Below are 16,875 nucleotides of genomic sequence, written 5' to 3' on the forward strand. Positions count from 1 at the left end.
GAAGCCCTGTGTCAGGAACTGGGAACAGAGCCAAATATATACAGGCGACCTTTGAACAATGTATGGGTTAGGGGCACTGACTCCTTGCACAATTATCAATGTAGAACTTTTGGCTCCTCCAAAACTTAACTAATAGCCTACTGTTGAGAAGAAGCCTTACTGATAACATAAATAGTTGATAAACACATATTTTTGTATTTATATGTATCATATGCTGTAGTCTTACAATAAAGTAAGCGAGAGAAAGGAAAATTTTACCTAGAAAATCATATGGAAGGGGCGCCTGGGTGGTTCAGTCAGTTATAATCATGATCGTGATCTCACGGTTTGTGAGTTCAAGCCCTGCATCAGGCTTTGTGCTGACAGCTCAGAGCCTGGAGCCTGCTTGGGATTCTGTGTCTCCCTCTCTCTCTGCCCCTCCCCTGCTCGCGCTCTGTCTCTCTCAAAAATAAACACTAAAAAAAATTTTTTTAACTAAAAAAAGAAAAAGAAAATCATACAGAAGAGGGGCACCTGGGTGGCTCAGTCGGTTAAGCGTCTGACTCTTGGTTTGGGCTCAGGTCACGATCTCGAGGCTCGTGAGTTCAAGCCCCACAGCGGGCTCTGCGCTGACCACACGGAGCCTGCTTGGGATTCTTTCTCTCCTCCTCTCTCTCCACCTCCCCCATTCAAGCTTGTGCTCTCTCTCTCTCTCTCTCTCTCTCTCTCTCTCAAAATAAATAAATAAACTAAAAAAAAAAAAAAGATAATCCTACAAAAGACAATCCTACAAAACAGGTACAGTACAGTCCTGTATTTATTTAAAAAAAAAAAAAATCCGTGCATAAGCGGACCCGTGCAGTTCAAACCTGTGTGGTTCCGAGATCACCTGTACTTGTCGCTGTATCACAAGATAATGTGGTAACTGCAGAAGACAGGTGGGCCATTTCTTCTGGCTGCAGTGTGACAGGAGGAACGAGTCAGTTTCCCAGAAGTGACCGTGGCCACCCAGAATCCCCACCAACACACCCGGAACCACACAACCGAAGTAAAAGGAAGGTGCAAATTCAGTTTCAAGGTGAAGTTCCTAATCTGTCCACCCAACCTGATTTTGGCATTCAGAGCTCCCCCAAGCAGAAATGGGTGTGCGCGGTGGGCGAGGAAGGGGTCTTCCTCGGGACCTCTGGCCACCTTTGCGGGGAGGCAGGCTGTCAACTGGCACCAGTGCAGAGAGGACCCCCGGCCCCCCAGCCCCCAAGCTTTGTTGGCTCCGTGATGGGAACATATAACAAGGACGGCCGGGGCCCCAGCTGGGACACACGGCGGCAGGGTCTCCGGGCACGGGACCTAGCTGTCTGCGCCTAGGCCACCTGCCTGAGCCCAGATATTACGGACCCAAGTGTGAGAAAAGGAGGGTGCCATTCCCCGGGGAGCCACACCCCCTAGACCCGCATTTCTGGGCCGCGATGCTGAGCTCAGCGATCCCGATGGCCGCCTCGGAATGGCGAAGACGGCTCGGTTGTGACCTTGGGTGCCGGCCAGTGGCCTCGCAGAGAGAGTGTTCCTTGTGGGGCCAGGCTCACCTCCACTCGAGTCAATCCACAGGGAGGGAGGAAAGCAAACCCAGCGTCTGGATTCTGCGGGTGGTTGGGTACCTCATCCACTTCCTTCTCCGTTTACCGTGCTCCTAGCCTGCTCCTCCCCTCCGTCCTCCCCACACTGCCTGGGGATCCTCACCTTCCTTTCCTAGGCTCCTCTGCCTCTAGCCTCTGCCCCTCCCGTCCATACGCCAAACTGCTGCCTGGGCAGTGGTCCGTAACGCAAATTGCTCTCATTTCTCTCCGATCTCAGTCCTTAAATGACTCCCCATCTGCCTACAGATGTCCAAACTCATCAGCCCAGCGTTTGGGACCTCTCAAAATTCTGAAAAACTTTCCTTGTCTCTGCTCCCATTTATACCCCACCCCCTACCCACCAGCCTCTCGACGTTTCACGTTTCGGCATCGCCCGTGTAGGGTGGAATAGTAGCGAGGAACTTGGCTCTGGAGTCCAGCCGCGGGGCTGCGGATGCTGGCAATGTCAAGTACAAGTCTTTCGGTGCGTGAATTTGAGCAAGTTGCTGAACTTCACTCCACCTTGACGGCCATACCTGAAAAGCGAGGATAATAACGATTCCTACCTCATGGGGTTACAGCAAGGGCACAAATATCTAACAAACATCCACTATTTGCTAGTGGGAGCTTGGCTCCCACTGCCGTTTCCACCCACATGCCTTCCAGGATGCGCACTTTGTGAACTCCTCTTCATCCTTCAAAACGAAATGCAGCTTCGGGGCGCCTGGGTGGCTCCGTCGGTTGAGCGTCCGACTTCGGCTCAGGTCATGATCTCGCGGTTCGTGAGTTCGAGCCCCCCCCTCGGGCTCTGTGCTGACAGCTCAGAGCCTGGAGCCCGCTTCGGATTCTGTGTCTCCCTCTCTCTCTCCCTCCCCTGCTGGCACTCTGTCTCTCTGTCTCTCTCTCCAAAAAATAAATAAACGTTAAAAAAAACGTAAAAGAAAATTAAAAAAAACCAAATGTAGTTTCAAAGTCCAGCTGTGACCCCTCTAGGATAGATACTCCCTCTTCTGTGTTTCGAGCACCTCTTGGGCTCCCCTGCATCCCAGCAAATGTCACAGTGAGCCCTGGGTCTCTGCTTATCTGCCTCCCCAACTAACTGGGTCGTATTTACCCTTCTCCAGAGCCCACAGGGCCAGTTTGATGAACAAATGAATAAAATTTCTGAAATGGCGAAGGGAAGAGATTTTCACCCGGTGTCGTCTTTGAGAATAAACACTAAAGACCACATTATAAAGGAAAAGCCCGAACTCTATCTATGAAGTGCTTTGGTTTTTTTTAATGTCTTTTTAAAAAAGTTTTTATTTATTTTGAGAGAGAGAGAGACAGAGCACGAGTTGAGGAGGGTCAGAGAGAGAGAGAGGGAGAGAGAGAGAGAGAATCCCAAGCAGGCTCTGCACTGTCAGGGCAGAACCCGGTGCAGGGCTCAAACTCACGAACCATGAGGGTATGACCTGAGCTGAAACCAAGAGTCGGACACTTAATCAACTGGGCCACTCAGGTGCCCCTGTGCAGTCTTTATTAAAGCCATAAAAGACTGGTCATGTTTCCCCTTTCAAAAAGAAAAAAATGTGAATAAAATAAAAATAAAAGGTTGGGAAACATACATACCAGAGAGATAATAAAACAGAAAAAACCCTTTTTTTGTTTAATTAGTCATTACGACCAGGTATCTATGGAAACAGATGAATATTCACATTCCAGGTAGACAAGCATCTATTCATTTAACAATGCGTAAACAACAGGAAAGTTGGGGCCTCAGAAATTAACACTGGTCCCTTCAGTAAGTGTTTCTTGACTGTGAAGGATATGATAAGAAAACAAGATTCAATCCCTGCCTTCAAAGGCACCATAGGTTGGTGGCTCAGTCAGTTAAGCGTCCGACTTCGGTTCAGGTCACGGTCTCACAGTTCTTGAGTTCAAGCCCCGCGTCGGGCTCTGTGCTGACAGCTCAGAGCCTGGAGCCTGCTTCGGATTCTGTGTCTCCTCTCTCTGCCCCTCTCTTGGTCTCTCTTTCTCTCTCTCTCTCAAAAATAAACACTAAAAAAAAAAAAAAAAAATTAAAGGCACCGTAGGTCAACAGTCAAATCCAGCCCACCTTGTTCTGATGGGAAAGCGCGTGGGGTCAAGGGAGGGTATACCACGGCGTGTTGGCACACGAGTGGGAAAGACCTATGTAAGAGCAAAGGCCTTGAGAAGGTTGGCTGCAGATGACGGATATCAACAGCAAAAGGGAACTTTTGGGGGTTATAGAAAGTTCTAGAACTCAAAGGGAGAACGTTCTAGAACCTGATGGGGGTGATGGTTACATGAGTGTGTACAAGTAGCAAAATGAACTTAAAATGGGTACATTTTATTGTATGAAACGTACACCTTTTAAAAAAAAAAGCCCTGGAGAAGAGAATGCTGGTAGTGTTTGTCAGTGCCCTGGGGAATATAGGATAAGGGGCAGGGGAGGGTGTGGAAGGGAAGACTCTGAACCCTGTCTTTGATATGTTGAATTTCAAATGTCTGTGGTTTTCTACTCAAAGAGGGGTCCCAAACCTGCAGCTTGAGTGACAGAGTCTCTCCTGGACCAAAGTTTATTCGGACTCTCCTAACTCTTTTTCAACTAGGCCCTCACCTTTAGACTGCCATGTTTGTTTCTGCATTGTCCAATTTTTTTAATGTTTTATTTATTTTTGAGAGAGAGAGAGAGGGAGAGAATGAGTGGCAAAGGGGCAGAGACAGAAGGAGACACGGAATCCGAAGCGGGCTCCGGGCTCTGAGCTGTCAGCACAGATCCCGACGCGGGGCTCGAACTCACAAACCGCGAGATCACGACCCAAGCCGAAGTTGAACGCTGAACTGACTGAGCCATCCGGGCGCTGTTCAGTTTTAACAAGAATCCTGCTAAGTCAGTTTAACCAGAATCCCCCATTCTCCATATCTGATCACCCTGGGTATCTGACTAAATTCCTCACCCCCTTCCGCCCTCCCCCGGGATGGTGACACCCTGGCCTGCCTTTGGCAAGAATCCTGTTAGGTCAGTTTAGCCACAATCCCCCTTACCCCTGGTGCTTCCTGTGAGTAATTTTCTATCACAAACCCCACCCTGCTTCTTGGCTCTGGGTCCCCACTTCTCATTGTCATTGGAGGTGACCCAAACCTCCCTCCCTGACTGCAAGACCCCATTGCGGTGGTCCCAAGACCTAGCATGACAGTCCATTGCCTCCCCTTGTTTTGTTTTTTTTTTTTAATTAATTATTTATTTATTTTTTAACGTTTATTTATTTTTGAGACAGAGAGAGACACAGCATGAACGGGGGAGGGGCAGAGAGAGAGGGGAACACAGAATCCGAAGCAGGCTCCAGGCTCTGAGCCATCAGCCCAGAGCCCGACGCGGGGCTCGAACTTGCGGACCGCGAGATCGTGACCTGAGCCGAAGTCGGACGCTTAACCGACTGAGCCACCCAGGCGCCGCCTCCCCTTGAATAAAGCCTTGCTTACCAGCTTTAACAAGTGTCATTGGATAATGTTTTCTTAAACACTGGGAGCTAGTTAGAGATGCGGGGGTCTCTGGTGCCAGATTGTCAGTGCCCCGACCTACTGCACCAGGGCGCTGATGTTAACGAGTTCCACTGCCCATGAGTCATGCGCACGTTAGGTTTGAAAAGCACTGATTTAAGGGGCCTGGAATGGCTCCTTGCAGTGAAAGGCACACAGCTGTGACAACTTAAGGCTGCAGAAAGGCAAAGGGACGGACCGAGTGGCAGGCCTACGCAGGGTACCCCGGCCATCAGACGGCAGCCTGGTCCAAAGGGCGAAAGGAGAATAAGAAGTCCAGGGGCCCCGATTTGGGTCCTGGGTCATTCTCCTAGTGAAAACCAACCAGGCCATAGGATCATCAAATTCACCAAGGGCTCTCCACATGCACGGTCTTACTTGAGTCTGGCTCAAACCTACAGGTGGAAACCAGCAAGATCAGAATGAACTGTTTCTCAGCTTTCTAGAAGAAGAAGCTTCAGCTCAGAGAGCAGGGGACTTCCCCCTAAAGGCCCCATCCAGTGGCCTGACACTTGGCTGCCAAAGGCCCCCTCGTTAGAGCTGAGAGGCTGGGCTTGGGGGTCTTCTCTGGCAACTTATGAGAGCACCCCGGGAGGAGGTGGCCGGCCCTGGCTTGGAGGGCCTCCTTGGAATAAGTCCTCGCTTGCCCTGGTGCCTCGCTACGGGCTGGCTGGTTTTCAAGGACTATCGGGCCAGCTCCCCGCAACGCCCACCCAGACCGAGAGGTCTCTCGGGTAACAAGCCCGATCTGAGCAAACTGCACAGATAGCTGTGCCTGTCACCTGGACAGGTAGAGTTTTACCTGGCCACCAGTGCCCGCAGCAACTGAAACCGGGCAGAGCGAGGGGGTTAGAGTCTAAGGGGCCACGGGGCATCTCTCTGTCACTGCTAAGCCCCTTATGTGTGGGCCGTTTCCCAACTCTCCGCTCCATCCTTATCCCCACACCGTGGGCCCGTTTTCTGGTTGCCAGATTTCAAGGTCATGCATGTTAGAACCCAACCCTTGGAGCTCAGGCCGATCCTTCGTTATGCAGAGAGAGAAATAGAGCCCAGGGAGGGAAAAAGTGTTATCTGTGTCACATAGCAAGCCGGGGGCAGGGCCAGCTCAACATCGATCAAAGCTTGCCCTTTTCGGGGCTTTGGTCTGCTTGTGTGCCCCAACCCGGGCATAGCCAGAGCCTTGCCCTGCCTCAGGGCCCTTGCACCTGCTGTCCCTCTGTCTGGGAGACTCGTCCTCTCGACATCCCCAGGGCTTATCTTCTTAGGACAAGCAGGTCTCTGCTTACCAGTCAGCTCTTCAGAGGCCCTCCCTGCACACCCCGTTTGTAAAGCAGCACCCCTCAGTTCTTCACAGCTCTGAACATTCCCAGATATTCTGTTCTTTATTAATTGTTTTCTTTTGTTTACTCCCTGTCTTCCCGGGCCCGAATATAAGAGCCAGAGTGGCGGGGACTCTGTCTTGTTAATTACTGCATCCCCAGTGCCCAGACAGCCCTTGGCATTTAAGAGGTGCCCGTGAAATGAATGGATTGAGCCGATGCTATCAGGGTCTCGGGGCAGTGAGGAATTTCCTCACTGGACGCCTGTGAGCACATCCCGATTTCCACCGTCCAGCCCCTGGCGTGCTTGGCCTTAAGCCACTATGCTGGTGGGGGGGGGGGGGGAGTTGCATGAGGAAGATGGGGGCTTCCTCTTCATCTAGCCCTTCCCTGGCCAATCCTTCCCTTCCTCACGCTGCCCTCGCCCCCAGCACTACCGCCATCCCCTGGGCCCTTTCCCTCCTCTGAGAATGGTCTCTCCCGCCCCACCCCCGGCCTCCCCCCTGCCCCCCCGGAAATGGCAGACAGTTTGTAATTCTGTCTCGAAGCCTAGTTCAGCCTCATACCCACCTGTGGAGGCGGACACAATTACGCTCAGAATCCAAGACCCAGAAAGGTTAAGTAACTTCCCTGAGGCCACACAGCTAGTAAAGGAGCTCGGTGGAGACTCAAAACCTAACTCTCCTGAATCTGAGCTCTGCGGTCTGTCCTCCGGGGTCCGGCAGGGACGGAAAAACTGCCAACACTGCATCGCCACCGGGGTAAGAGACAGGGGAGCGCCTAGCAAGGAGTTGGCGCTCCGTGAGGACCTGAGAACCCAGACAGGGCTCTGCTTCTGGAGTCTGTTGTCTTGGAATGTTGTCTGACAGGTCAGGCAACACTTTTCCGTCCTTTCTTTTAGAACACCCACCAGGAGCATGAGGGACCCGGGGAAGTACTCACTGGGCAGGAGGCTGGGAGCTCACACCGGGAGGGCTGCTGTCCTGGGCCCTTCGGGGGCCACCCGGCTGACAGCGTCAGACAACTGATTACCCCATCACATTTCCCAGCAGCTCCCGTGGGGAAAAATGCTCTTCCTTACATTGAACTGAAACCCTGCTTCCTGGAAGCTCTGCCTGTGGGCCCTTTGTGACCTCAAAGAACCATCTTTCTTCAGGGGAGGGAGGGTCTCCGGCCCCACCAAGTTTTCCCCCCAGGAAAATGATTGTGGGTTCCCTTACTGTTCCACGCACGACAGAGCTCCCTCATCGGCCTGCTTCTTCTTTCAAAGCACTCAGTTCTGGAGAACAGTACGGTCACCTCCCTTTTTATGGGGTACTAGGCCTCTAGTAATGCAGCCCAAATTCCCATTTGCGCTTCAGGCGGCCATCTCCTAAACCAGGAAAGGTGTGAGCTGAGTTTGAGGAACGACAGGATCGTAATCCAGTATCCAACACAGTGGTGACTGGAAGTCACCCTCAAACGTACACAGAAAATAGCATGGTATGGCCAAAGCTGTGGAGTCAAAAACAATCATGGCCTGTTTGGAGACAAAAGGGGTCTGGCTGAGCCAGGGGTTCATGATGGGAGACCCGGGCTTAACTGGGGAGTTGGGACAGCTCATGCAAAGCCTTGAATGACAGGTTCAGAGGTTTGGATTCCTTGCAGGCCCAGAGAAATGACTGAAGGTTTGTGAGCTGGCCCTTGATTCAGAAAGTTTAGGGGGTGGACCGGGGATGGGGAGGGGAGGAAGGGAACCCACATTGGTTGGCCACCCTGCCATCCAAGTGGGAGGTGAGAAATTACAGAACGTCCCCCAGAGAAGGTAATAAATGATGATCTGCATCTCCCTTCATCTGCGGGTGAGAAAGCAGGGCCCAGAGAGGGAAAGCGATTTGGCCAAGGTCACACAGCTATCAAGGAACAGAGCCTGGGCCAGACTTGATTTTGTTGTTATTTTTTCATTTCCAACAAGATGTCTTTCTATTACACCAAGTCCTCTCAGGGGGCGACTCGGATCTCGGTACCTAGCAGGTGTTGAAAAATAAACGTGGGCTCGGTGTGATGTGTCACCTGGCTTGGGTTGGTGGTGACAAGGAGGCATTACGGAATGAGCAGCAATGAGAAGAGCTCGGGACGGGGTTCCACTCGTCCGATACAGGGTGAGCTCATTCCAGAGATTCTCTTTCAAGGATCAACCTGCTGGGAACCCCTACAGATCCAAATGACTTCAGAGACCTCCCTGGTCCCCAAGGCCGGGGTGTGGGCACACAAGGGACATCCGCCTGACCTCTTCTGGAGGCAGGCACCACACAAATCCCTCCCCGCGATCCTCCCTCCAGCGGTGGGGGACCCAGCTCGGGAGAACGGACTTCTCAGCCCCCTGCCAGCTAGACCCAGTGGGCTCTCGGGGCGACTTGAGCTAATCGTTTACCCTCTTTGTGTCTTGGCTTTCTCATCTGCGAAATGGGGATGATGATACTTACCTACCTCATCGCCGAGTTATGGGAATTAATTAATGTTTATAAAGGACCCGGAGGTCCACAGATGAAAGGCGCTATAGAACTACAAAGTATCATTACTGTAATTACATTACACTATTATATCTCAGGCCAAGGGTTTTCTGCAGCTGCACTTATTACTGAGAATGGGCGATGGGGTGCAGATAAAACCCAATCTCCCCCAACCATCGCTCCAAACCCCAACCAAACTCCATCCAGATCTAAATTCCGGGAGATTCCATCAAGCTTGGAAAACATGACAAGCGTCTCCAGCCTCAGAACTGCCCCAGGGCCAGAGAGACAATGAGAAAGACTGTCTCCTGAGTCTCCTCCTGAGAGCAACCGTTTTTTTGGAGGGGAGGGTGGTCTTAGGAGATCAAGGGATCTTCTGAATTCATACAGACACTGCTCCCCACTGCATAGACCCTGAGTCATCTGGCCATGCTCTCTCTTTCTGGGGCCCCTCTCTGGGTTAAGCTGGGACCCCTTGTGGGATCCCTTCCCACAGTTTTCCTGGCCCCAAGTCAGACCCCACTTCCAGACCAAAAAAAAAAAAAAGGCGACTGCCCACATTTATTGAACCTCCAGCAATTCCTGCGTTCAGCCATCATCACCCATTTCTCAATTCCCCAGCCTGGCCAGGTAGGCGAAAGCTAGATCAGAAAGAAATATAATTACCTTTTTATGAGCTTATGACATGGTTGCACCCTCCCCGGCTGCCAGCTTGCCCAGTCACTCACAAATGATGATATACATACTATAAATTATATCATTATCGACCTATAATTACAGGCAACATATATACGAATCCCCCTGAAGGAACTGAGGCTCCGAGATTACGTCCCTTCGCCCCTCGATCCCCTGGGAAAAAGCCCGCTGCCAAGGAGGGGAGTTAACCTATTTCCAAATCGCAGGGACGCTCGGTTAAAACAACAGAGACGCCCCCTGCCATGTTCATGCACACACCCCCGGGGTTCCCCAGAACATATCAGCTCTCCCCACGGAAGGCACCAAGCCTGAGATGTTGGCGTGAACAAATCTGGACATGTGAGGGCAAACTCTCAGGGGGAGACTGAGAACAGAAGCGCCCTGGCGTGGAGCTCCAGGGGGAAGGGCTGGTATCCAGACAGCAGGCGCAGACCCTGGGACACTCCAGCCGGGTGGCCGGGAGCCCTGTGGCTCCCCTCGGGCACCCTCGGAGGACACCCTCAAGGACACCTCTGCCTCCCAGGACTAGCCGAGCATTGGTGCCCTCAGAGACGTCCTCACTCCACTGGGGTGATTCCCAGAGCCTGGCAGCGGTCTGGTAACCCCTATACCCCCGCACTGTTCTGTCCTGCAGAGTGGTGGCGGGGCGAGGGGTGGGGGCCTGGCCCGCCTGAGGCGGGCTGTGGACCCTTCCCGCCGCTGGGCCGATGGCAGGGAGCTGTGAGTCACGGCCCAGCTCAGCTCCTCCCGGGGACCCCTGGGCAGGAGGGAGATGGGAAGCTGGGTCGCACCCCAGTTCTGCTCTGGGTCCCCGGGCCAGGCACCACCCCTCTCTTCCTTGCTTGCTTCCTTCTGTGGGCCTCCTGGGCCAGGCTCTGGGGAGAGTCACATAAAGGGCACAGGTCTGTCCTGAGGGAGCTCGGAGGGAGAGGCCTGTGGCCAAAGGAGGGCCTGTCGTGAAGTACATGTGAAACACATGTGTCCAGGCAGAGTACCTGGACAGGGCAGGTGGGGCAGGACCGGTCAGGGAAGGCAGAAGCTGGGCTTTAAGGGATCAGTAGAGAATTTCCAGGTGGGCATACAGGGGAAGGAGATTTTTTTTTTTTAATGTTTATTTATTTTGAGAGAGAGAGAGAGAGAGAGAATGAGCAGGGAATGGGCAGAGAGAGGAAGAGACTGAGAATCCGAAGCAGGCTCTGCGTTGATATCGGGGCTCGAACTCACAACCGGCGCGATCATGACCTGAGCTGAAACTGAGAGTCGGACGCTTAACCGAACCAGCCCCCATCCCCCCGCCCCACCCACCCCCCACCCCCCACCCCCCACACCCCCCCCCAGCGAGGAGCCAGGGACAGCAGGGGCTTTGCCCCCGCGTCAGGAGCGCCAGGCTCACAGCAACCAGGAGCCTCCTCCATCTGGATGGCAGGCGACCCCAACTGTAGCTCGTCCTTGAATCACATCTTGTAAAAAATCATTTGCACATTTGAATTCAAAGCCCCTCAAAACAGTATAAACACCACCATTCCGAGTACCATAAAAACCACGTTGAGCATTTATGGAAACTAAAACATGTGTATTAACATATGGCAAAAATTTCACTTACTGCATCTTTTTAGCATTGGACTGATGCATGAGGCATCTGTGCTAAAAGCGTTTGAATGGAAGCTTCAGAAAAGAGCAGAACGCGAAAAAGGCTGTCGGCAAGGCTGGGCTGTTGGCAGGCTGCAGGGAAGCCCGAGGACCCGTCCCCGGCGAGGGCCGGGGGGCTTTGGCAGAGAGGCAGGGGGGCCGCCCACCAAAGGGCGCGGCGGGCGTGAACACGCGGCCCACCCCGCTCCCCCAAGCCCCCCCTGCCCAGTCGAGTCTCCCCCCCCTCCTGCCCCCTCCCCCCTCTTTCTCCTCCCTCGTTTCCCTCTCCTCCCGCCGCCTCAGACGGCAGACGGGTCTCAGGGGAGAGGGCGGTCAGCCTTGGAAACAGGACAGGGAAGATGTCCCGGGTCTCTTCTCTCACCTCAGGTCCGGGCACCCATGGACCCGACGGCGAAGGGGGCCCCAGGGCAGAGCTTTCATCAAGTTCGACCCAGAGCCGGGAGCCCCGTGCCTCTTCCAGGTGGCTGCAGTCTCCGTGGCTGCCCTGTCCCAAAGGCCGGGCGGGAACGTTCCTCTTGTCCAGGGTTCTAAGGCCCACGGGGTCCCGTTCGCCAGGCTCGGCCCCTCATGCCGGGCTTTGTTTCCAGCTATGGCACATGCGGGTCAGAATGCCAAGGCCCCCACAACCCCCAACATGCTGACGGTCCGTCGGGCCTGGAACAGCCGCCTCCACACCAGCTCCGGCCTCACCCTGGCAACGGGGGGGTGGGGGGGCACCCATAGCAGGCTCGCAGATGGACCTCTGACCTGATTCCTCCGGGCAGCCTGTGGGCAGGGGTGCGACAGTCACTCTGAATTGCTTTGAAAGAAGAAGCCAGCCTTGTACATATCTCCTGGTCCAGGTTGAGTTAGGGCTTTGATGCGACCATTTGTTAACTTTCTTCGACTTATTTTGCTACTATGTGTCTCGGAGAAGAGGCCAGGTGAACTTTCAACTTCTCTCTAAGTGGGAGACCGTCTCAAAGAGGGACACAGAGGTCCCGGCCGAGCAGCTGTGGAGCGTTGTTCGTTGGGGGCTTGGCCGCGGATTCGCGCTCCCAAGTACATGAACGTCAATCACGGAGGTCCTGGAGCCTGGACACCAGAACGCCTGCAGGTTTGGGCCTGGGCTGGCCCTCTGCCATCTGACTGCCATCTCTCCTGATCCGAGGGGAGGGTTTAGGGGTGACAGCAACCTGGAGCACCATTACCGTTTCACCATGGTGCTAGCCGCCAGGAAAAGCCCTTCCAGTGTGGGTGCCAACAGGCCCTTGGGTTTTTTGCCCAGGGCTGAGCACGTCTACCTCTCTTTCAGGCGACAAGGTCACAGCCCAAGCCGGGGCAGCGTGGGGCAACCGCACCGGCTTGGAACTGGGAGCCTCCGTCGATTCTCCCCGATGGCAAATCTCCATGTCCACCCTGCCGACTTGCTCCGCACGGGTGTCCTATTTGTCCACTGACGGGATGGACTGAGGGCTTCTGGCAAGACCCCCACAGAGCATGGAGGTCCAGCCTTCCGGGTCAAGGCGGACATCCATCCACCGCCCTCCTCCCCGTGAGAAAATCTTTAGCTGCACCCGGATGTGCAGCTTGTAAAGATCGCCACAGTTGAGATGCGCCCAACGCGGGAGAATTGAAGTGACCGGCCCAAGGCCACATTGCTGACGAACGTGGCGCCTGACCCCTTGGCCCAGGGGCCCCTCTATCCCCGGGACGACTCCCAGGCAAGAAAGCTTGGCTGCCACCCCGGAAGCCTATCTCCAGAGAGTGGCTCCCCCTCTCTTGCCCAGTGGGTGGTAGCCGGGTGCTTGCTAACTCCGCACCAGAAAGGGGCCTCTCAAGGGGCAGACTAATTGCCTGGGGCTCCGTCTCTTTATCAGAACCTGATAGGAGACAAAATAATATCTGACTTTCCTTCCTCGCCTTGATAAAGATCAAAGCCCCGAGGGTAATGTCAAAGATCACGGGCGCTTGCCCAGCACTAGAATCCTGGATTTGGAGGTCATGCCCCAGCCCTGAAGGGTCTCTGGTCAGGCAAAAGAGACACAGAGCTTCCCAGCTCACTTTCCCTTTCTCTCCTATTCGGAGACAGCGAGAGACAAAGCATAAACAGCTATGAGGAGATAAGACGATACCCTCTTGTTACCCTCCTGGTATTCTCACTTTCGGAGATGGCAGCCCAGGGCTTGCATTGGCAAAGAAAATGGGGTAATTGATCTCTCTTACGACATCTTTCAGAATGTGCTCCTCCCTGCTTTAATTTCAGCCTCAAGGTGTGGACAGGCAGGCGGCTCTCCGGGAAAAAAAAAAAACAACAACAACAACAAGAAAAACACACCCTCCCCGTTAACCAGTGTGCAAAATGGCTGCTGGCTTTTCTCACACCTACAAGCCAAGAGGGATCCCCGAGATTGTCCGGGGGCCCTTTCATCTGGATCTGTCCCGGCTTCTTTCTGCTGGATGACCTTCCTGAGTGTTCTGTCCTGAGTGGCCCTGGGAGAGCCATACTGTGGCCTCTGGAATAAAGGTCCAGAGACAAATGTAGGGAAAGGGCGAGACAGTTGTGATGTTTCTGGCATTCAGTGCCCGCTGCGACAGGAGGCTGAGGAGGAGAACTTTGGGTGACCCCACGGGATGCGGACACACAGGTGTCCAAGTGGAGTTTGGTCAGAGAACCGCGTTAGGCAACGGTGGGGCCTGGGGGGCCAGGATGTGCTTCCTGGGACACTCGCGGTGGGACACAGGGTGCCCCACGGTGCCGAGGAGGGCCAGAGGACCTACTCAGGACATTCAGTCCACACTCTCCCACTCTGTGGACACAAACGTGATGAGAACCTGACCCCACTGGCTGGGTGACCTCACGCCGTCAGTCCAGGTGTCTGGCTTCCGTGTCCCGCCCCTTGGTGCGAGATGATCACTGACCTTCCAGAATCCCCGGAGGGCCCAAGAATGGTGACGGGCATGTAGGAGACTTGGGCACCGTAAAGCCCTCCATCAAAAGCCAGGAAGAAGCCAGGGTGAGTGGACGTGGGTCCAGACTGGGCGACGTTTCTGAAGTTGCCCTGCGAATCCGCCACTTTAAAGGAGTCGGCATTCCTTCGGGAAGAGCCTGTCTTGGAACACGGCCGTTGAGAAGTGGACGCAGCCGTCACCTTTATGATTTTCAGAGGCCGAGAAGGCATGGCCTGCGCTGGCTGGCTGACGGTCACACAGAATTGCTGGGTCCTTCCCAAGCAGGCAATGACATCTGGTAACCCCATTGTCTGCTATCTGCGGGGAAGAAAGTGTTAGACTCAAGGGGCAGATGGAGTTTGCCTAGCGTGTCTGTTCTCTTCTCTGCTGCCTTTTCAACTCTTCTTGGGAAGCAACAAAATAGCAGCTGTTCATAATTTCATGAATAAAGAACTATGTAAATTTCAGCTATGAAAATGTGTCGCATCTCTTGTGGGCAGAAGTGAGGTATATGCTCCCGCTCCGTCTCGATTTCCATCTCGTGTGCATCTTGGAGTTTCTCTAAACTGCATTCTCTGGGCAAACGCTCAGTCGCAGAATCAGTCCCGGCTAACTGATGACCGAGGTCGCCGCTACCCATCTCTGCTGGCCGGAGCGAGAGGCTGGCAGGCCAGGCTCCCTGTTCCGGCTCCAGGTTGAGCCCCGGTGCCTCTGAGCGAGGTGTCGGTCTCCACGTGCTCCCTTTTACCGATCCGTAAAATGGGTGTGCTGACGCTTCTGTCTTTCGCGGAACGCTTGCACGGTAATTATGTATCTGTGAACTAACCTCCAGCAGCCTTTGGATGAGGAGGCCAAGCATGTTTACGGTTTTCTTCTGAATACCTGCACAAGGCCAAACTTGCTGGCAGGGGATTCCACCTTGCCTGGGTCCAAACAGGTACATGCAACTCCGAAAGCTGCCTTCTGCCCCATTTCCTCTATTCCCGGGACCTTCTAGGCAGGTGTGTTCACACCACTTCTGAGAAGCCTGTTGCACTCTTCAGGAACAATCTTACCAGCTCAGCTCACGAGTAGCAAGACGGTCCCGCCCCTGCTGATGGGTCTCATGTGGGAGAGATCAAGCCTCCCATGAATGGCTCCAAGGTGTGGTGCTAGGACCTTAGAGGGGGGAACCTTCTAGTGGCACCCAGAGAGATGGGCCAGGCTCCTCAGGAAGGGTGAGGGCACAACAGGGAGGCACGTGTTCTTTAATGAGCCCCTCAATCACCCCGGGGACCTTGTGAAAATGCAGATCTTGACTCAGTGGGCCCAAGGTAGGACCTAAGACTGTTTCCACACGGCCTCCAGGCCATGCCAACACTGCTGATCGCAGGAGCGCCCATAAGTCTGGCTGAACTTTGGCATGTCCACCAGCCCCAAGTTCTTACACTTCTGTGATTCTGTGATGCGGTAAGTTAGTCCCCCGGGGGTCCTGGTTGGCTTGGACAAGGGAAGGCGGGAATGGAGTCAGAGAGCCCCCTCTGCAGCAGCCGCAACCTTGCCGAGGCTTCCCAGCTTCTCTCCCTTTAGAACAGTGGCTTTCGGTTTTGTGATGAACCGTGGGGACACTGCTCGCTGAGGCCACTGGGGCCCTCTTGGGGGTCGTGCTGCTTTGGAAAGCCCAACCCCAAAAGGTCTCCATGGAGGCTGGGGCTAGTGTGGTCAGTGGGCTTCCGAAAACACAGCCAAAGTTCCCTTCCACAGTCAAGGTGAACAAAAGAGAGTAAGTTACAGGAATGTTATTGTGCCCACAGGAAACTGCCTGGCCACGGCCACAGGAATCCGTGAACAAGACATTGCTTCTGCCCAGTTGTCCTTTGTTGCCTGAGGCTCCCTCCATTCTCCAAGCTCAGCACACTCCTGCTCACTCCCCATCCACGTTGAACTCCATCCACCTGGTCCAGCAAGCATTTTTCAGAGGTTTCCCTCCTCTTGCCAGGTACCGGGTCTGATGCAGGGGGGCACAGAGGTGGACCAGGCACAGGGCCCCTCCCCATGTGGTACCACCAAGAGAAAGAAAGCAGTACGCGGAGAGAAGAGAGCTGAGGTCATCAGGGAGGGCTTCGTAGAGGAGGTGAGATTTCAGATGAGCCTTAAGGATTATAAAGATAAGATCATTGGAAATGGGTCATCGGTGAAGATGGGGAGAGGGTCAAGGATGAACAACCCAGAAAGACCCCCCCCCCCCCCCGCCCTACAGGAAAACCTAGTCAAGAAGCATGAGGGGGCACCTGGGTGGCTCAGTTGGTTAAGCATCTGACTTCAGCTCGGGTCATGATCTCACAGTTCATGAGTTCGAGCCCCGCATTGGGCTCTGTGCTGACAGCTCAGAGCCTGGAGCCTCTTTCGGATTCTGTGTCTCCCTCTCTCTCCGCCCCTCCCCTGCTATGTCTCTATCTCTCAAAAAAAAAAAAAAAAAAAAAAGAAGCATGAGGGTTACCATGCTGGTGGGAATGTCACAGGCTGCGGCTGCTTTGGAAAACAGTCTGCCGTTAATCAAAAGGTTAAACATGGAGTTAACTTATGACCCGGCATTCCCTGTCCTAGGTACATACTCAAAAGAAGGGAAAACATACAGTCCCGCAGACACTCATACACAAACAGCAGGGT

The 16,875-nt window shown here is 53.9% G+C and overlaps 1 long non-coding RNA gene across 2 annotated transcripts; it reads right to left on the reverse strand.

Annotated features, from left to right (window-relative positions):
- Window positions 1-801: 801 nt before the first annotated feature.
- Window positions 802-7,539, reverse strand: LOC132689803 (uncharacterized). 2 transcript variants are annotated; one of them, XR_009615155.3, is made up of 3 exons: window positions 7,400-7,539; window positions 1,955-2,128; window positions 802-935 (listed from the first exon to the last, which is right to left on the reverse strand). It is a non-coding gene; the product is annotated as an uncharacterized LOC132689803 (long non-coding RNA). The 2 variants fall into 2 exon arrangements; XR_009615154.3 differs by lacking the exon at window positions 7,400-7,539 and adding an exon at window positions 3,691-3,803.
- Window positions 7,540-16,875: the final 9,336 nt, after the last annotated feature.

This window comes from Panthera onca, chromosome E3, assembly GCF_046562875.1.
Source record: "Panthera onca isolate mPanOnc1 chromosome E3, mPanOnc1 haplotype 2, whole genome shotgun sequence".
NCBI classification, from domain to species: Eukaryota; Metazoa; Chordata; class Mammalia; order Carnivora; family Felidae; genus Panthera; species Panthera onca.